At 43.6% G+C, this 21723-nt stretch overlaps 1 long non-coding RNA gene across 2 annotated transcripts in view; it reads right to left on the bottom strand.

The window, feature by feature from the left end:
• LOC140707483 (uncharacterized) overlaps nt 1–21723 on the bottom strand; it is a 79189-nt gene that overhangs the window by 34864 nt on the left and 22602 nt on the right. The window contains exon 1 of one of the 2 annotated variants that reach the window (XR_012087572.2): nt 2907–3034. The exons of the other annotated variant lie outside the window; for it this stretch is intronic. This is a non-coding gene — a long non-coding RNA (uncharacterized LOC140707483). Of the gene's footprint in view, nt 1–2906; nt 3035–21723 lie in introns of those variants that run through there. 2 annotated transcript variants of the gene reach the window in all.

Here is a 21723-nt window from a genome sequence, read left to right on the forward strand (position 1 = left end):
GTGTTTGGAAAGCATGTCAAGGTCTAAAGTTGTTGTTTGTAGAGATGGAATGCACAGGGGCTGTGGGGATTCTAATAGTGAGGATGGGTCTGGGCCATAAAAGAGTACTGCAGACAATTCACTAGCAATATGATGCTGCCTCTGCCATCTGCATAACAGATATATAGCAAGCTCCCAAGCTGAAGGTGGGTTTATCCTTCTGATGGACTGCCTGCTATTTGGGCTACTGTTTTTATAAAGCAGCATGTGTATGCTTATTAATGTAGCCATTTGCCTTCTACTTATTAGTTTTTTAGCAATTGTACGAACAATTGCAGTGTATCAGGTGCTGCAATAAGCTGCACTACCACTCATCACTTTGTGGGGGAGAAAATGATATGTTTACACTGAACACCAAAAAAGAGTTTATAAACTGTCTTCACTGCTGTAAAACCTGATGTCTATTTTCTCCTGAAGAACACTAATCTAAAAAGCAAATGCAAGGAGCCACTAGTCTGGAACACAGGTAGGGCAGCTATACAGTAGTTATAAAGTCTTGGCACCTTTATTTGCATATTATGCAAATGTGTAGAATATGTAAATGAAACCCACTCACCCCAACATTACTCAGATTAAGCACAATAATTTTAGTTTTGTTTTTCTAACAGTATGTTTCAGCCTTGGAGCATATTTGTGCAGTAGCCACATCTGAGAAAGCTAGTACAGCACAATGGCTAGTGTAAGGCTTAGACTGGGACACCTGAGTGTAGTGATTCCATGCTGCATAAAATATCTCCTTATAGATATAAATGGTAAATGACTGGGTTTTGATTAGCAGTGGTAAGCTGAATGTGTTAAAAGAGATAGGTGAAAGAGAATGTGTGGAGATGGAATTCTGATTTACTGATATACTGCATAGCTGTAGAGATACTGTTATATATATGGGGTAAGTGCAAGACAAAGAACAGTTCAGTTCATTTTTAGTTAAGTTTCAGTCTGAGTAAGAGACAGAATGGGGTAATATGGGAGTTTAGTTCTGAGGCTATTAAAGCATAATCAGAGTCTGAGAATGACTGGAAGTAATGAGGAAAAATAATGTGAACTAGTTAAGAACTACACTGAAGAGTTTTTGTCAAGAAATGTCAAAATAAAGTGTGTTTTTTAATTGCATTTTGTAAAATCAGGCATCAATACAGATATGTATAAAGAATTAAGTGTGCTTAAGTAATAAAAAAAGAAGTAGAATAAAATAGATATATGACCGAACTTAACTTGTCATATCAAATCTTATTTTGTTTTTTAAGTTTTATTTGCAATCTCACATGCTGTCTCTAGTTTGTCTGACTGGGAGGGACCTCTTTAGGTTGGAGTAACTGTTTACCTGTCCAGCACTAACCTATTGTTATTTTCAGCCTTTGATTTCAAAAAGAGACCCGCATCTCTGCTAAGTGCTTTTTCCCTCTCTTGGTGCTTGTTTGCTATTGATCTGTTCCATTGGTTGCTACATATACGTGGAGTAAAAAAGCAGAACACACAAGTCTGTAATTTTAAGCAACTATGTAAATAAATGTTTTTATTCTTTCTCCTAAAAATGTCTCAGAGTGACTTATTGAGACTTTAAGTGCCAATTAATGAGAAAAGGGTGGACTATATGGAGAACCCGCAGCTGTTCTTTGTGGATCTCTGTACCTATCACTGTGTCTCTGGCCAGCTGGAGGTAGATCCTGCAGCTGCAGAAGAGCGTCTTGATAAAAGATGGAGGAGACCGGGTCAAGGGGATGAAAGAGAAAAACTGGGAAGGCAAGTGGTTGCTGCCGATCTGGGAAGAAGAGGATGTGTAGGAGGATGCTAGAAGCTGTCTACCCTTGCCAGGTTTATTTGTTTGTGACCGGAGATAGGTATTGGGGACTCCAGCCACATCCTTGGACAAGGCTATGGAGGCTGCTGCAGCTTTGGAGAGGCAAGTGAAGGAGTAGACAGAGACAGACCAACTGCAGAGGTTGAGTTCTTGTGCTCATTTATACAAGCTTCTCTAAAAGGGTTGTGGCCAGACCTAACTTCATTCCTCCTTCCTGCCTTCCAGAATCTGGACTCTGTGGGAATTCCAGTGCAACTAAGTGGGCCCCTAAGCTGACAAGCAGTTTAAAGACTAACTCTGCCCTATTGGACCTTGGGAGAAAAGACAGGAATTTTAATAAAAACTGACAGGAGTCAAGAACATGAGCTATAGCCCCTGGAGATATGAACAGAGAACCCCGGCTCCTCCGGTGAGGGGGCTGGTGGGGTGTACAGTTAGCAAAATAAGAGGTGTTGTGTGTGTTTCAGCAAACGTGTCTCTGTGTGTCTTTTAAGGGCAGTGTAAATTCAGCCCTTAGCTGTGGTGGAATCTAAGAATGGAAAAGGAACACTGGCTATTTGCCTGGTTTGATGAAAGTGATATTCTAGGAGAAGTCTCTATTATGGAACCAGAAATTTATGGAACCCAGCGGCAGGGTTCTTGGGTGGACTCCTGTTAGTCCTTTTCCTATGAGCCTATGCGGGCACCGGCAGCTGAGACAGGGCCGCAGGCTACTTTGTGAACCAGCCCATTGATAAAGAGGGCTGTTTTGTGCCAAATTAACAGCCACCAACAGGTGCTACCCCAGGCAGGTGTATCACCGACTAATAGGGCTAGTGGTGGGAGTTGTAACCCTCCCCTTTTCAAAGGCAAAACTACGGCTGTCAAATGCTGCTAGAAAGCCTTTGCCTCGGCACCTAACTGATTTTGGAAATAGCAGCCACCTGAACAAGCCCCTTGATAAATGAGGGCCATTTCACGGCAAACCACCCAAGGGCGTTACCCCAGTCAGGCAAAGCGCTGACACGTAGGGCTAGCCACGTGAGTTGAAGGGGCCCATTGTATCCCCAAAGGGAAATTCAAGCCTTACCATATGTTGCCAGCACATCTACAGCCTCAGCGTGCAGCTCCCTCCAGAAGTCGCAGCTACATAATCAGGTGCAAAAAGGAGAGTTGGTGTGCGACAATCACACGGAGGCTCTTCCCACGTCAGGAGAATCACTGACAGGCAGAGAAGGTGACCGGTGCTGCAGGAGGCCCTTCTTCTCCTAGGGACAGGGCGACAGAGCCCTAACTCCTGTCGGGTCAAAACAGCTATATGAACGAGCCCCTTGATACAAGCAGGCTGTTCCATGCCAACCTCCAAAGAGGCAGTACCCACTGACAAGTGGGGAGCAGGAGCTACAGAGGACCTTCTTCCAGGGCAGTCCTAATGCCACGGAGGCCCAGCTCACTGTGACACAGCTGTAAGAACAAGCCCCTTGAAACAAGAGGGCTGTTCTATGCCAAATTCTGGAGAGGTTATAGCTCAGTCAGGAGAATCACCGACAAGCAAGGAAGGCAGCCAGAGCTTCAGGGTGCCCATTCTTCTGCCAAGGGCAAGCTGAGAAGCTGTCCTCTTCTATTCTGCTAGGAGGAAATTGCAGACAGACAGAAAGTTGTTGCTTTCCAGCCTGGGGGGTAGCTTTACAAAGAAGGCAAAAAAGACATTATTTCTTTAAGAGAAAAGCCCTGAGGGCTGGAACGCTGGCTTTATAAAGCCTCAACAAAGAACAACTAATGCCGGCTAGTATTGTATCCCCCCCCCCCAGCAAAAGAAACAACTTGTTACAACTAAAAAATAAGGGGAGGTCAAGGGAAAGAAGGGAAAAGGCAAAAAAAGAAAGATTTGTTTCTACTTGCAAAGTTCCAAACAAAGCTGCTGCTACAGTGGCAATCAGAAAAAGAACTGAAGCACTGGGCCAGGGGTGGAGTTATATAGCCAGGTGTAGGGGAGGTCCCAGCACTAAGGCACTAAGTGCTTAAAGCTGTGGAAGTTACAGAAGACTGCTCTGCTCAGATGCAGATTAACCCATTAGTGTGTATTCACAGAGGACATGAAGGAGAAAAAGCAGGCTAGTGGCTCACTGTAACTGCAGCTCGGTTATAATCAAGAAAAAAAAATATTGCCATAAACATGCTAGGCAAAATCTCCACTTCCTAAATTCTTCCACAGCTATTCTTTTTCTCTATTTCCTATCTTTAGCTGTTTACCAATGTGTAAGAGAGAGTGTTCTCTTAACCTATCACTCAAAACCTTGAACGATTTTACAGCAAGCATTTTGAAAATGTAAATACATCGTGTCTCTTGCATCACCCCTACCGACTCATCTGTTGGTACTGCTGGAGAATGTGGAATTGTTAGAGAAACAGGGAAGAAGCTATGTTTGGTCTTCTGCAGCAAGTGAGTCTTCTGTATTTTCAATAGCTTTATTTTTATGTAGGTTTTCTACCAATTTACCTAAAACAAATATAAAGCTAAGTACTCTATAATCTCCTTGACCTCCCCTCCACACAACATTTTTTAGAATTTGGTGCCAGGGAGGAGTAAGAAGTTTTGGAGTCAAGTTGCATATTTTATTTAGAATATAAGAAAGATCACCCTTGAGTCCTTTAAGAACTCTCAGGTGGATGGTTACTATGCAGAACCAGTGATTTGTTCATTTAAATTTGCCAGGCCTACGATTTTGGATCATATTCAAATATTACAGGCAAAAATCTTTCAACCGGGGAAAATTTTCAGAGGTGTTTATTTGAAGACCAGTGAATATAAGCAATAAAAAGAAACAATCTGCTTATGTTTCCCTGGTAGGAGCCAAAATCTTGGTGCTTAATTTCTAACAGTCAATGGTGTCTTGCATCCCCAGTTTGATTTTAAAATATATCAAAATTCTTTTGGTTTTCTTTAAATTCATTCAATTAATTAGATTAAAATTGTCTTTGTCAAGCATCATTTGAAATGCTGTTGCACATCGTTTTCCTTTTTTGAACAGGAATGGGAGGCTGTAAATTGGAGTGTGAGGTGTATGTGTGTGCCTACTTAATCTTTTTTCCATTTTTCTGCAGTTACCTCCAGTGTATTTTTGCTCCATGGGGAAAAAGATACAGGTCACCATATCTTTTTCTGCAAGTTATGCATCTGTTTGGGAGAGCAGTTTTGAGCTGTGGAATGCCTGAAGGGAAAGGATTATGGAATCTTCTTCCACAAACAGTATCTGCTGCTTTTTGATAAAAAAATAAAAGGTTATAAAGTTACAAGCAACTGTTTGCCATATGTAGTAGGTTATAAAAACAAATGTAAGATTAAGTATGTGCTGAACAATCTATGCAGAGTCAAGTGCTGTTTGTCCTCACAGTTGTGTTTGCTTCCATCTGGTTCCTAGGGTTTTTCCATATACTATATACAGTGGTGCCTCGCTTAACGAGCACCCCGTTTAACGATGAATTCGTACACCGATGGAGTTTTTGCGATCGCAAAAGCGATCGCATTGCGATGTTTTAAATGGGGGAAAACCGCATTGCGATGATCGTGGGGAAGCGCTTCCCCACGATCATCCCAAAGGCCCCGCCGATCAGCTGTGTTGCGTTGCAAGGGGTGGAGAGAGAGAGCCCCGAAGCCCAGCTGATGGGCGCCGGTTTGGGAAGCTGGCTTCCCTGCGATCTTTGCAAACAACCGCTCATCAGCTGTGCTTCGGCTGCTCTCTCCCCCCTCCCAGCCTGGGCTGGAGCTGGGAGGGGGGAGAGAGCAGCCCGAAGCACAGTTAATGAGCAGTTGTTTGCAAAGATCCCAGGGAAGCCAGCTTCCCAAACCGCCGCCTCTGCGTGCTCCCTCTCCCCACCCCTTTCAACTCCAGCCTCGGCACGGAGACTGAGGCACCGCGCCGCCGCCGCCTGGCCGAGAAAGACCCTCTGCGCTTGCAGCAAAGGTTGCTGTAGGCACAGAGGGTCTTTCTTGGCCGGGGTGGCGGCGGTGCCTCAGTCTCCCTGCCGAGGCTGGAGTTGAAAGGGGTGAGGAGAAAGAGAGAGAGCACGCAGAGGCGGCTGTTTGTGAAGCTGGCTTCCCCGGGATCTTTGCAAACAACTGCCCATTAACTGTGCTTCCGGTTGCTCTCTCCCCCCTCCCAGCTCCAGCCCAGGCTGGGAGGGGAGAGAGAGAGCAGTCCGAAGCACAGCTGATGGGCGGTTGTTTGCAAAGATCAAGGGGAACCCAGTTTCACAAACCGCTGCCTCCGCAAGCTCTCTCTCTCTCTTTCTCCTCACCCCTTTCAACTCCAGCCTCGGCATGGAGACTGAGGCACCGCCGCCACCCCAGCCAAGAAAGACCCTCTGTGCCTGCAGCAACCTTTGCTGCAGGCGCAGAGGGTCTTTCTCGGCCGGGGTGGCGGCGGCGGTGCCTCAGTCTCCCTGGAGGAAGCACAGCGGTGGTTCCAAAATGGTTTTGCCTCGCTTTAGAGGCACCCAAAATGGCCGCCGCTATGGAGGAATTTCTCTTTAAGGTAGGTTTTTAGCCCATAGGAACGTATTAAACGTGTTTTAATAGGTTCCTATGGGCTTTTTTAAATCGCTTAACGATTAATTCACTTAGCGATGTTTTTCCTGGAACGGATTAACGTCGCTAAGTGAGGCACCACTGTATATGTACATGTATATATGTACACTGCATATGCAACTGGCACCTTGGAAGTATATGCATATTTTTGCAATTTCTCAGTGGGGAATATCAGGCAGCCTCCCCCATCCCTACCAAAACAAAACAAAAAAGGGTTTTGGCACCTTAAAGACAAACTATTATATTTCAATGTACTCATAGCTTTCGTGGACCTCCATGAAACAAACCTAGAGGACAGAAGCAGGTGAACCATCCAGGCCCCTCTACAAGTCCCTTGCCCTTGTGCCCTGCTGTACATTGCCAGCCTTGTCCTGGTTGGCTCAGTTGGAAAGACATTGTTGAGTCCATCTCTATCTTAATACTCATGAACTGGGTTTCTTAATATCTTGAGGCTGCCTCAGGAGACCATCTCTGCAACAACTCAAGGTGATCAAACTGGATGCCCATGTGTTTCAGGTAAAAACCCCTGTTTTTAAAAGACCTGGGCTTTCAGTTTCTTATTTATCATGTTCCTTGCACAGTCCAAACAACGAGGTTCACAGTTCCCTCTTCAGACTTGCTTGGCCAGGATAGCTGACCAGATGAAGATGACCCCAGGCTACAAACTACAAATCTTAAAAGATGATGTAGTTAAGGTGCTACACTTAATATGCCAGCGAGGTTGGAAAACTCAGTATTGGCCAGAGGATTGGAAAAGATCAGTCTACATCCCAATCCCAAAGAAAGGCAGTGCCAAAGAATGCTCCAACAACTGAACAATTGCACTCATTTCACACGCTAGTAAGGTTATGCTCAAAATCCTACAACCTAGGCTTCAGTTGTATGTGGACTGAGAATTCCCAGAAGTACAAGCTGGATTTCAAAGGGGCAGAGGAACTACAGATCAAATTGCTAACATGCTCTGGATTATGGAGAAAGCCAGAGAGTTCCAGAAAAACATCTACTTCTGCTTCATTGACTACGCAAAAGCCTTTGACTGTGTGGATCACAGCAAACTATGGCAAGTTCTTAAAGAAATCGGAGTGCCTGACCACCTTATCTATCTCCTGAGAAATCTATACATGGGACAGGAAGCAACAGTTAGAACTGGTCATGGAACAACTGATTGATTCAAAATTGGGAATGGAGTACAACAAGGCTGTATATTGTCTCCCTACTCATTTAACTTATATGCAGAATACATCAGGGAGACAATATACAGCCTTGTCGTACTCCTTTCCCAATTGTTCATTTAAGAAGGCCCTCTTGTCTCTCCTTGCTATTCTTTGGAAGTCTGCATTCAATTTTCTGTAACTTTCCCTATCTCCCTTGCATTTTGTTTCCCTTCTCCTCTCTGCTATTTCTAAGGCCTCGTTGGACAGCCACTTTGCTTTCTTGCATTTTCTTTTCTTTGGGATCGTTTCTGTTACTGCCTCCTGGACAATGTTATGAGCCTCTATCCAAAGTTCTTCAGGCACTCTGTCCACCAAATCTAGTTCCTTAAATCTGTTCTTCACTTCCACTGTGTATTCATAAGGGATGTGGTTTAGTGGTTGTTCTGGGTTTTTCAGGCTCTTTGGCCGTGTTCTGAAGGTTGTTCTTCCTGACGTTTCGCCAGTCTCTGTGGCCGGCATCTTCAGAGGATGCAACCTGTACTCTGGTGTAATTGGCTTGGGAGTGCAGTATTTATGGCTGTGAGATAGGCTATTGTCTTTTCCTGTAGATGGGTGATTAGTATGTTTTGTTGTGGGTGTATTATTGTGCTAAGGGGTAGAGATTATCTGTTCCTGTGGTTGATGGGTGTCATTAGCTGGTCTTTTGTGTGTAGTGATCCCCTGACCTTGTGGGTGGGTAGAGTTCGTTGACCTTTTGCATGTAGTATGTTTGATAGCTGGGAGCCAAGTTTTGTTGAGCTTCATACTTTCCTCTTTTTTGTTGAAACTGTGCTTGTGCTTGTGGATTTCAACGGCTTCCCTGTGCAGTCTGACATGATGATTGCTGGTGTTGTCCAGTATTTCAGTATTTTGAAATAGAATTTCCTGTCCAGTTTGTTTCAGGGCATGTTCAGCTACTGAAGATTTTTCTGGTTGTTTTAGTCTGCAGTGTCTCTCATGTTCTTTGATTCTGGTGTGGATGCTTCGTTTTGTGGTTCCAATATATACCTGGCCACAACTGCAAGGTATTCGGTATACTCCTGCGGTGGTGAGGGGGTCCCTTCTGTCCTTTGCTGACCGTAACATTTGTTGTATTTTTGTGGTGGGCTTGAATACTGTTTGTAGGTTGTGTTTTTTCAAAAGTTTCCCCATGCGGTCTGTGACCCCTTTGATGTATGGCAGAAATACTTTATTTGTGGGTGGCTGTTTTTCTTCTTCAGTTCGGTGTTGTATTCTAGGTTTGATGGCTCTTGTGATTTCATTTTTGGAGTAGCCATTTGCCTGTAGGGCCCAGTTCAGATGATTGAGTTCAGTGCTGAGAAACTAAGATTCACAGTTCCGATTTGCCCGGTCTACCAGTGTTTTGATTATGCCTCTTTTTTGCTGTGGGTGGTGGTTGGAGTGGTTTAGATTAGCTGTGGTTTAGATTATACCTGACTAGCCCAGTGGTTTTTCCTACTCTCTTCAGTTCAAGTTTGAATTTTGCTATGAGAAGCTGATGATCAGAGCCACAATCAGCTCCAGGCCTTGCTTTTGCTGACTGTATTGAGCTTCTCCATTTTTGGCTGCAGAGAATATAATCAATCTGATTTCAGTATTGCCCATCTGGTGATTTCCATGTGCAGAGTCGCCTCTTGTGTTGTTGGAAAAGAGTGTTTGTGATGACCAGCTTGTTCTCTTCACAAAACTCTATTAGCCTTTGCCCTGCTTTGTTTTGAACTCCAAGGCCAAACTTCCCTGTTGTACCTTTTATCTCTTGACTCCCTACCTTAGCATTCCAATCCCCTAGAATGAGAATAACATCTTTCTTTGGTGTCAGTTCTAGAAGGTGTTGTAAGTCTTCATAGAATTGGTCAGTTTCAGTCTCCCCAGCATTGGTGGTTGGTGCATAAATTTGGATTACTGTGATGTTGAAAGGTCTGCCTTGGATACGTATTGACATCATTCTATCATTTTTGAGATTATATCCCATTACAGCTTTTCCCACTCTTTTGTTGACTATGAGGGCTACTCCATTCCTTCTGTGGGATTCTTGCCCACAATAGTAGATATGATAATCATCTGAATTGAATTTGTCCATTCCTGTCCATTTTAGTTCACTGACGCCCAGGATGTCGATGTTTATTCTTGCCATCTCCTGTTTGACCACCTCCAACTTCCCAAGTTTCATAGATCTTACATTCCAGGTGCCTATGCAGCATTTTTCTTTGCAGCATCGGACTTTCCTTTCACTTCCAGGCGCGTCCACAGCTGAGCGTCCTTTTGGCTTTGGCCCAACCACTTCATTAGCTCTGGAGCTACTTGTACTTGTCCTCTGCTCTTCCTCAGTAACATGTTGGACGCCTTCCGACCTGAGGGTCCCATCTTCCAGCGTCATATCTTTTAGCCTTTTGTTTCTGTTCATGGGGTTTTCTTGGCAAAGATACTGAAGTGGCATTGCCAGTTCCTACTCCAGGTGGACTGCGTTTAGTCAGAACTCTCCACTATGACCTGTCCATCTTGAGTGGCCCTGCACGGCATAGCCCATAGCTTCCCTGAGTTACTCAAGCCCCTTCGCCATGACAAGGCAGCAATCCGCGAAGAAGAAAAATCCCTTAGGCATACACAAAACCACCTAAGCTGAGGCACAGAAATAGTCCTTACTACCAACAGCTCAGACTGCTGTCTGAAGTTGCAAAACTCAATGCTACCCCTTTCATAATACCTGTGGGTATTGAGCCTTATGCTAACTTCATGGCCTTCTCAGCCTCACTATTCCAAGCTTATAAAGGTTGACCAGGAAGCACTCTGGTCATTCTTGAGTCTCAGGTTACAATTCCCTGAACTGCTGCATCTGTAGGTGAGACAAAGCATCAGCAATAACATTGTCCATCTCTGGCACATGCCTAGCCAGAACTAGAATGTTAAACTGCAGACAATCCACCATGAACTTTCTAATTAAACCTGGTTGACTTGGAAGACAACTTGTCATGACACGAACAACCACCATGTTGTTACACCAGAAATATACCATAGGGGTGTCCACAAGCAACGGGAAGAACTCCAAAAAATGTCATGTCTCTCTTGATGCCTAATTCTATCTGTTCCATAGGCCAACAGTTGGAACACTACCTACCTCTAGAACCCCAAAACTTTAGCCTTGTAAGCATCTGACTGCACCTGGAAATATACTTCCAAGTGCATCTCCTCCCACCAATATGAGCTGCCATTAAAGTTTTACGTTAAGTTTTTCCTTCCCTGGCATCCTCCTTCATTTCAGCTGTTACCTAGCAGCTGTGATGTGGCTTGATCAAGCTGCTCATTGCATCACAGAATTTATGGAAGAACATCCTACTGGGGGCTGCCACCTTACATACAAAATTTAAATGGCATACCAATTCCTACCGCTCTTTGACAGACACCTTCCTGCTGCCGAGGAAGGCACAAAACCTTGACCACAGGCTTATCAATTTGTTGTTGGGCACCTTGGTGGTTGGACTCTCAATCTTTTTGACTGCTAAAGGGACCCCAATATCTTCCATCAGATGAGAGAAACCCTCCAGCACAACCTGAGAGTGCCTAGAACCTGCTATGCTTGCAAATAAGTAGTCATCTAAATAAGCTGTGTGACCCAAGCTGGTTAGGGCTTGCATGGCCCATTCTAAGAATATACTACATTTCTCAAAGCCTGCACAAGATATTGGGTAACTCATGGGAGATGCCCTATCCATAAAGTAGCTGTCTTCAAAATAGAATCCCAGCAACATGAAGTCCTTGTGATGGAGATGAAGGAAACAAAATGCTGGCTTATTGTTGCACTTTGCTATTTCTGCACCCGTCACACTCCTGCACCGTCCAAATAGTGGTGTCAAATGAGGTGTACCTAATAGACAACAGCTCTTCCAGAATTCTGTCATTCACCGACTGTCCCTTTGGCTAGGACAAATAATGAATTAATTCCCTGGTGTCCTCTTCAGTACGCCAAGAGATGAAACCCATAAACATGGTACTGCCAGCAACCACTTTTTTGGCAATCTTTTCTCAACTACTGTATATGTTGAAGACCTTGAACAGACTTCAGATTCCCTGACCTTGTTGGCTGCCTAATGCTCAGGAAAGGAATCCAAAACATGAATTGAAATTTCTCCTGTATCTATGCCATCTTTTGCCAACAATGCCCCTCTGCACTCTACCTAGGACAAACAGGACAGTCTCTACACAAAATAATTAATGGTCACAAATTGGACATCATGAATGGCAATACACAGAAACCTGTTTCAAATCATTTTAGTTTACATGGACACTGCACAAGACCTGAAAGTTGCCATTGTGGACAAGAAAAATTAAAAGGCAAGAATCCAGAGAGAGATAGCTGAGATAAAATATATAAACATGTTTTAAACCCATCTCAGTGGACTCAATATAAACCAAGGTTTCTTAGGTCATTATAAAATGCAAAATATTGTGTTTATCTGCTGAAATTCCCAGTTATATTTCCTTATTATTCACCAGTACCGCCTCACAAGCCCTATTGGTGATTAGAAATCCTCATTACCATATTGTTCCTGCTTGTTATTGTTCCTGCTGGGATTAATTTAGCCACCAATCATTTACAGCAGGGGTCCCCAAACCTTTTCACCGTGCAGACTGGCTGGGGAAGCCCCCCCGTGTTCATGTGGATGCACAAACAGTGGTGGGGTGCTTGTGTGGGCGTGCACTTGTGTGCATGCGCAAACAGCAGTGCGGCATTCACACAGGCATGCTGGAGCATTCGCACATGCGCAAATCAGCTGTGCAGAGGTGAGTGCATGGGGGATGGAGCGGAAGGTCTGTCTCCACAGCCTGGTCTGGCTCAGGCCACGGACCATCACTAGGCCGTGGCCCGGGGGTTGAGGACCTCTGATTTACAGAACAATGCTTCCTGGGTGGGAACTGAACATCAGCAGGAATTTTAAAGGGCATTGCCAAGTCAACTTCTGGCCAAATAGAGTGTCTGCTATGGGACCATGTAGAAATTTTGGCCATGTATTCCCATGTAGTCCCATTCTTATGTCTCAGGAAGCAGACTTGTCCATGAAAGTTCACATTAAAATATAGCAGTCTTTAAGATGCCACAAATTGTTATCTTCTTTTTTTTATTTTGTTTTTGCCTAATATAATATATCTCCAATTCCACTGAAGAGAAGGGTAGATGGAAGCCAAGATCCTAAACGCCTCATTATGAAAGAACATGATTGGCCTAAAAAAAAAACAGGTATGCCTTCTTGATGAGATTGGCCATGGCTGGGAATGAGCTATAACTGCTGCATATATGAATAACAACATGGCAGCCAAATTGCGCACATCCTATACACCTTATGAATTTTCAGGCACTGCTTACCTTTAATTAAAATATTTAATTAAAATTTTGGTTTCATGTCTTTGATTTTTGATGACTTGTGTTTCCATGGTTGATTGTTTGATCTGTGTCATCTTGTATGCTATTAAAGATTTAACTTAGGTTAGGGCTTTGTCGTGGTGGTGCTGTGGGCTAAACCACAGAAGCCTGTGCTGCAGGGTCAGAAGATCCGGCAGTCGTAAGATCGAATCCACGCAACGGAATGAGCACCCGTCGCTTGTCCCAGCTCCCGCCAACCTAGCGGTTTGAAAGCATGCAAATGCAAGTAGATAAATAGGGACCACCTCGGTGGGAAGGTAAACAGTGTTCCGTGTCTAAATCACACTGGCCATGTGACCACGGAAAGATTGTCTTCGGACAAAACGCTGGCTCTATGGCTTGAAGAGCGGGATGAGCGCCGCCCCCTAGAGTCGGACATGACTGGACAAAAAATTGTCAAGGGGAACTTTTACCTTTACCTTAGGGCTTTGTCCGCTCTTTTGCTTAATGACTTAATTGCTGTGTATTCCTGAATCTTAGTTTCTGTTGTGGATGCTCTTATTTTAAGCTGCCCAAAGTAATGGCCTGGCCACTAGATGGATAGGGTAAAAGCTGAATTATATAAATAAATAATTCATCTCATCCAGCAGTTCTTTATCTTTCTTATCTCCCTCCCTATTCAAAAGCCTGGATATATTCATGCATTCTTCCTTGACAATCTTCTCTTTTCTGGCTGGGAAAAGGTGGTCTCCAAGGAGTACAACCTGATTCCCTGAAGGAAAAGGTGTGGATCACAACTGATCCCTCACTTGCATCCGGTGCCAAAAGGGACCAGGAAGATATGAGAGACTAGGCCCACCCAGAGCAATTTGTCATCACATCTGGGCCTGCACAGGCCATTGAGGACATCCAATAGCAGGCAACTATGTGATGAGTGAGCTGGTCCAGGAAGGGAAGTGGGACTAGAATGGTGTAGATGGGTGTAGATGCCCCAGGACTCTCCCCCATCACTTGTGTTAGTACCTGGTGCAGATGCTTTCTCATTTCCCATTGAAGGCAGCCTATCATCTGCAGCCACAACCACCCTCTGCTCTGTATCAGTGGAATTTTTGAGGCAGCACAACTTTAATACTATTAAATTTACTATAAATCTGACTTTCAAAATGGCTGTTGCTTCAGCTTTCAGTGGGTATTGTCAAGTTCTTTATATTTACATTGCAGTCTGGTATGACTATGACTACCACCGAGACAAATTCTGTTAGTACACTTACATAGATATTCCCCTGTGTTATACAGGCAGAGTCTATTCTAGATTTTACCACATTTTAGAACAGGCGAGTTTATCTTGAAAATGTTGTCAGAGCTATGGGAAACTAGCTTTCTTTAGTAGATAATAGAAACAGACATTGGCACCCTAGGTGTGGAAAGCTTTCCCTAGGAAAGATTTGCCTGGCACCTAATTCAGGTTAATTTCATTACTAGAAATATTTTAATCTTTCAAAATTGTGTTTAAATCTGCTGTGCTATTGCTTTATACTTTACTATTTATCCTGGAAGCTATCCTGAAGAACACTGCTCTGTGGTGGCATATATATGTAGAAAAGAAAAGAAAAAGACACCCCACCCACCTTCACATTTTGCAGGCTGAACCCTTGTCCTGCAAACGAGATCTGGAGTGGTTCCCAAACTCAGATTAAGCACTGCAACATAGCAACCTTTTGTTTTGTCATGCAGTCCACAAGTGTCAGCAACCCCCTTATGCTATTAATTTCCAGGATACCACATTGCCACTGCCCACACAATTTGGTTGAATCAGGCTTCCTGCAGTTTTATTGTTCCTGCAATTTTATTGTTCCAGTTTCTTCACTGTAAGTCATGAACTCACAGCATTAATGTAATGTGACTATGGTGGGTAGCTGTTATTGAAAAGGTAGAAAAATGGCCACTATCTCAATAGGTTGTTTGCCAGTTATGTGGTTGGTGATGAGTCTTTGGAGGAAAAAAAATCAGCCAAATACTCTGTACTCTCAAAATGCAGGGAATGCTAATCACTGATGCTATGTTAACAATCGAGCTAAATCTTCATTGCACAAATCTGTTGGTGGTTTGGGAATGCAGTTGGCATCACAATCCAGCATACTGCCTGTGACAAACACGATTCCCTAGAGAACGCGTGAATGCTCGGACAGAGAGTAATCAGGAGATTGGACACCCTAAAATGTGCTGAGAGAGTCCCAGAGCTCAGCTAGGCATGTCAAAGCTCCCTTTCACAAGTCTGCCCTAATAAGAACACTCTTGTAACTTTGAATATTACTGATAGAAAATCATGTGGGCTTTGTAGTCCTTAGACTTCTTAAGCACCACAGGCAGGTCTCCATAAGTATGCAAGGCCGAGGCAAGCACCATCAGATGACCTATGACAAGTTTACTGTTCAGGAAACCAATTGATTTTTATAATCATTATTTTATTAAAGAAAAAGTAAATTCCTTAAAGTAAAAAATCAAATTATGCAAAAGCAAACAAATAAGCGTTATGGTGGTTAATTACAAACTGGTAGTGAGGCAAAGAAAACATGAAAAATATCCAAGTGTCCAAAAACAGTAAAATAATTCAAAAAGTCAAGAAAATGCATAAAAAAATCCAATAAGGTAATCCATCAGGAAAACAAAATAATCCAGTTATGTGAGAAAAAGTCCATAGTCCTTAATAATCCTGTAAATGAAAATTTCTGTACAAAAGGAAAAATCCAGTAAAAGAAAATATCCCATTGTCCTGAGAATAATCCACAAGAATAGTCCATAGGAATAGTCCATGAAAAGAGTCAAGAATATTCCCTGAGTGCGTGTATGAGTAATCCATGTGTGTAGGCCATGAGTGATCAAGGAGTAGGTCATGAAATGCTTAAGGGTGGGTCATGAAAGACATTAGAGTGAGTCACGAATGACAAAGTCCATAGGTAAAAGTTCATTTTTCAAGAGTAACTGGTAAGTCCTTATCTGCTCCTTCCCATGATGTCATCCAATCGCAGTCCGTCGTTAGGCAAACAGTCCTGTTGTACCACCTGACCTCTCTCTCATGGGTAACAGATGTTATTTGGGTTTCTGTGGTTTTGCGAAGAGTCACAACAATACCCATCTATCTTATCATCTATCTTATCACAAAGTTCCTTCTCATGCTCTCAGAAAAGCATTCTCCTAGCTCTCACTAGCAAACAACCTGTTAGCATTGCAAAGATCCCTTATTCAGAGAAACAAGATGGAACCTCTCTGGCACATTTCTTAATTACAAAACCCATGTTCAATACAAGATTTTGATCACATATTCCATCTCATCACACTGCCATTACAGTTTTTGTTTCACATTGTGGTTTCTACATAGAACACCATACATATCATTAAGAAATTGCAACTGTTTTGTGTTGTAAAGATCAATAAAAGTAATTCACTAGTTCATTTTTAAAAATTAGTTGCACATTCATTTTTATATTAGTTTCCACATTAATCTCAATTTTGTTTAATTCCTTATGAAAATATATATGTAAATACATATTTTTGAACATAATTTCCCACAGATCATACATTTATGGAGACATTTTAGCTGGGTATGTATATCTGAAGAACTGTGAGGTTTGAATAACAGACAAATACAAAGCCTGGCAGAGTGGTAAGGCAAGAAAATAAATTTACCACATTTCCTTTCCAACTGCCCTCAAGGAGACACTCATTAGGCCCATTAGGAAGAAACCAAGTTTGGCGGCGGACGAAATTGGCAACTATAGGCCTGTCGCCAATGTTTCTTTCTTAAGCAAGGTGGTCGAGAGGGTGATGGCCGACCAGCTTCAAGTGCACTTGGATGAAATGGATGCCTGGATCCATTTCAGTTGGGCTTCAGGCCGCGCCATGGTACAGAAACGGCTTTGGTCACCCTGTGCGATGACCTATTGAGGGAGGCTGACAGGGGCAAAGTGTCTCTGCTGGTCCTCCTCGACATCTCAGCAGCCTTTGATATCATTGGCCACGGTATCCTCCTGGGGAGGCTCTCTCAGTTGGGAATTGGCGGCCTGGCACTGGCCTGGCTCCGTTCCTTCTTGGAGGACCGCCCCCAGAGAGTACAGCTTGGGGAGAGTCTTTCGGCCCCGTGGAGTCTCAATTGTGGAGTTCCACAGGGGTCGATTATCTCCCCAATGCTGTTCAATATCTATATGAGGCTGCTGGGTGGGGTCATCAGGGGGTGTGGAGCCTTGTGTCATCAGTACGCTGACAACACCCAGCTCTACATCTCCTTTTCACCAACTGCAGGAGATGCCATTCTGCCCCTTCAGCACTGCTTGGGGACTGTACTGCAGTGGATGCAGGAGAACAGGCTGAGGCTGAACCCAGACAAGACGGAGGTACTGAGGGTGGGTGCCCCCACAGCTGGGGGACTGGGAAACTCCCTCTCTTTTGAGGGGGTGACTCTTCCCGCCAAGGATGGGGTCCGCAGCTTGGGGATCCATTTGGACCCGGCGCTCACTATGGAAACTCAGGTGGCATCGGTGGTCCGTACCGCCTTTTTTCATCTTAGGCGGATAGCCCAGCTGCGGTCCTATCTCAATGTTGGGGCGCTCACTACCTTGGTGCATATGCTCGTAATCTCAAGATCAGACCACTGTAATGCGCTCTAAATGGGGCTGCCTTTGAGGCTGCTGCGGAAACTTCAGGTGGTGCAGAATGCGGCGGCTAGACTACTTAGTGGAGTGAAAAAATACCAGCATATCTCACCCACTCTGGCTGCATTGCATTGGCTGCCCATCTGGTTCCGCATCGACTTCAAAGTGTTGATGCTTACGTACAAAGCCCTAAACAGTTTAGGGCCTCGATACCTGGTGGAACGCCTACTCCCACCAAGATCTACCCGTGTCACTCGTGCGAGCCAGGAGGTGAGGCTGAGGAGCCTAATGCTGAGGGAGGCCCAGAAGGAAAAGATAAGAAATCGGGCCTTCTCAGAGGTGGCTCCTCGCCTCTGGAACAACCTACCTCCTGAGATCCGTGTGGCTCCCTCGCTGGGTATCTTTAAAAATCAACTTAAAACATGGATGTTTCAGCAGGCCTTCCCTCCAGTCAATCCCTGATACCCTCTTTCTCCCTTCTATTTGTCTATTCTATTATGTCTATTTCTTTGTAAAATTGTTTTATATTTATTTACTGTTCTATTTTATGCTATTAGCCGCCTAGAGTGGTCTTAACCGACCAGATAGGCGGGATATAAATATAATAAATAAATAAAAATAAATAAATAAATATGTGTTCTACTTTTTCCTCCCATTTTTCATATTGGGAGAGAAATAATGCCAATAAGTATCAGGGTGGGTTTAAATTAGGGTGTGGTCTCTCAAGCCCAGAAGACCCAAATTCTCTGCTGGGTCACCCACACCATTATTGCCAAATATTTTCTCATGCTTCCTTCTGCTGGAGTTTTGACATGAGACAGATGAAAACAATGGTCTCCCCACCTTGGAGGGGAGGCTCAGTCTTTCCCATAGATGCCATACTAGGGACTATAGGATTTCACTGTAGAGGGATCTGACCTCAAAATGCATGTTTAAATTATATTTCACAACAGTATTTAGCTGAGAACTGCACCACAAAATTCAGGGAAGTATGAAATCCAAACTATAACTATATTGTCATCCATTCATAAATCTGGGAGATGCAGATTAGGTCAGATTAGATTGCATCAGAATTTGAGCATTTCTCATTCATCTCTTGTTAATTTTTGGGGTTCCTCCACCTCCCAAGAGTATGGAACATGGCACTACGCATTGGCAGGGGTGCACAAGACTTCAACATTTTCAGAGTCTGCCCAATTTCTTTAGATGGGTGGGGTGGAGGGTACACCACAACACTCATAATAATTTCCAATTTCATTCAAAGTCTTTGCAGAATTGGGCATTCTTTGGAATGTTTAAAGGGGCTGGAGTGTAACTGGTTGTGTAGTCATAAACTAGCTGCATGATGGAATGTGGCAAAATACCTAACAACTGCATAACACAACAGGATTCTGGCCCATCTTCATAATGATCCTGAATGATAAGATCCTCATTTGATATGTCTTTCTTCAGCTGAATAATAAAATTATTATTGTTTTGTTCCAGAAAAGCTATTTTTGTGCTACAGTTTATTTTACACCATTGTTGCCTAATTTTTGTAAATATTTATAGCAATTATATTTACATATCTAAGTATTATCTTATTAACCCCTTAAATAAAATTAATTCCAGAGTTTGGTCAAATTCATGTTGGTAGCTTTGATGACACTGTCCAACCATCTCATCCTCTGTTGTCCCCTTCTCCTCTTGCCTTCACATTCCCAACATCAGGGTCTTTTCCAGGGAATCTTCTCTTGTCATGAGATGGCCAAAGTATTGGACCCTCAGCTTCAGGATTTGTCCTTCCAGTGTGCACTCAGGGTTGATTTCCTTCAAAATGAATAGGTTTGATCTCCTTGCAGTCCAGGGGACTCTCAAGAGTCTCTCCCAGCACCACAATTCAAAAGCATCAATTATTCGGCGGTCAGCTTTCTTTATGGCCCAGCTCTCACTTCCATACGTCCCCGGGGCTGCCACCGGCTTCTCCGGTATCAATCATGTTACTGCACTGGATCCACCACTCCAGCTTCAGGGATCTGTACCCCACTCCCTTTTGATCAGCCGAGGGCAACAGAGGCCATCACCTATCCCTTCAGAATGGTGCTTGCCTATCTCTTAGGACCGACTGACCCATGTTCAACTGCTGTTCACATGGAACCCTTCTCCACTTTGGCCTTCAAAGTTATCATTTGAATATTTGCACTACCACCAAGATCTGCACCTGTGGTGACTCCTCCCATGCCCATGCCCTAGGCTTTAAGGCCCACTGCAGTGGCCCTCCTACTCATTGCAGTGTAGCCCCCATGGCCCGCAGTGTCAGCAATGGCTAGGTATGGGCCTGATGCTCCAGCGCCATCCATTTTCAGGGCTAGTTGATTTGGCAGGTGAGTTTTTACACACTCCTTAGTGCAGAGGTCCCCAATCCCAGGTCCATGGGCTTCCTTGAATTGGGCCACAGACACTGATCTCTGCCCCCCGCACGCATGGTGAGCATGTCACACTTGTGGGTAGGCGTGTCACGCTTGTGGAGGGTCATGAGTGCGACACATACACCCATGAGTGTGACACCCCCCTCAAGTATGATATGCACACCTGTGAGTGTGATATGCCCGCCCACGAGCATGGGGGTGCCCCACCCACCTGTGCATGGAGCCCACACACCCCAAACGGTCTGCTGTCTGAAAAATATTGGGGACCACTGCCTTAGCAGAGTCTGATTTCCTTTACCACCATCCTGCTGTCTATATGAACCAACACATTTTCTGGGGTCTGATGAGCACCAGCATTGGGTACAGTTTATAGGTCTCATTAAAGGTGAAAAAAGTTCTGAAATTATTATATCATTTTTTTACATCACAGATACTTGACATTTAAACAGGGGTGTGTAAACTTTTTATATTCACTGGCTTTCTTTACCACCACTTTCTATTTAATTCTTCTTATCTGAGGCTGTCAGTGACTAAATGTCAGACCTCTGCATACTCAGAACATGAGATGTTTGCTGTTCTTCCTCTGATAGTTTAATTAGCTTCACTTTCTCAGAGTAGACAAAGTACTACATGGCCATGTGAGTCATGATACCTATTTTTTTTCTTTGCAGGTCCCAGAAAGGAAGATGTAGTAAGATGTAGTAAGAAGTAAGTACATGAGAGTAGATCTGATGAAATCTGCCTCACTGCAATATTTTTATCTCCATATATTTTGTGTATTTTTAGATGTCAATATTAAAAATCGACTCCTGGGATTAAGATCACTCTAATTTTAATAAAACATATTATTATTAGGCACAATTGGTGGTGGAAAAAAACTTCAACCATAATTGATTTCAGAGAATCAAATGTAAGTATGGCTAAAGTGTGGATCCAACCCATTTGAAAGAAAACTGATGTCCAATCATACCTTTTTGTAAGCAGTATCTACCTGTATTATGGGACGTGGTGGCACTGTGGGCTAAACTGCAGAAGCCTGTGTTGCAGGGTCAGAAGACCAGCAGTCGTAAGAACGAATCCATACAACGGAGTGAGCTCCTGTCGCTTTGTCCCAGCTCCTCACCAACCTAGCAGTTCGAAAGCATGTAAATGCGAGTAGATAAATAGGTACCATCTCGATGGGAAGGTAAAACGGCGTTCCCTAGTTACACTGGCCACGTGACAACGGAAACTGTTTTTGGACAGGCGCTGGCTCTATGGCTTGAAAGCGGGATGAGCACTGCACCCTAGAGTCGGACACGACTAGACTAAAAATGTCAAGGGGAACCTTTACCTTTACTTGTATCTACCTGTATTATCTGTGATAATTTCTGTTGCAGTCAATTTTCTCTCTGAAGCCAATTAGAATCCCTTTTGACTTTGAATTTGCTGAAGCAAAGGCAGTTTAATCTTCTAATGTTTTCAATCATGAAAATCTTACAAACACTTGCCAGCATCTCAATAAAAAGAATGAAGGAATTAGGTAAACAAATGGAAAGAAGTGTATACTGTACGTACATATGTATCATTACCTAACATCTTTATCTTTCTTTACTTTCTGTTTCCACTATTTTATCTTGATTTTCACATATTACTTGCAACTTTGTGTGTAACTTGATTTTGGGAGACAATAGTCTTCTTTCCAATTGTCTTTCTTACTGCTAACCCTGTTGG

Source organism: Pogona vitticeps, chromosome 5, assembly GCF_051106095.1.
Source record: "Pogona vitticeps strain Pit_001003342236 chromosome 5, PviZW2.1, whole genome shotgun sequence".
In the NCBI taxonomy this organism is placed as follows: Eukaryota; Metazoa; Chordata; class Lepidosauria; order Squamata; family Agamidae; genus Pogona; species Pogona vitticeps.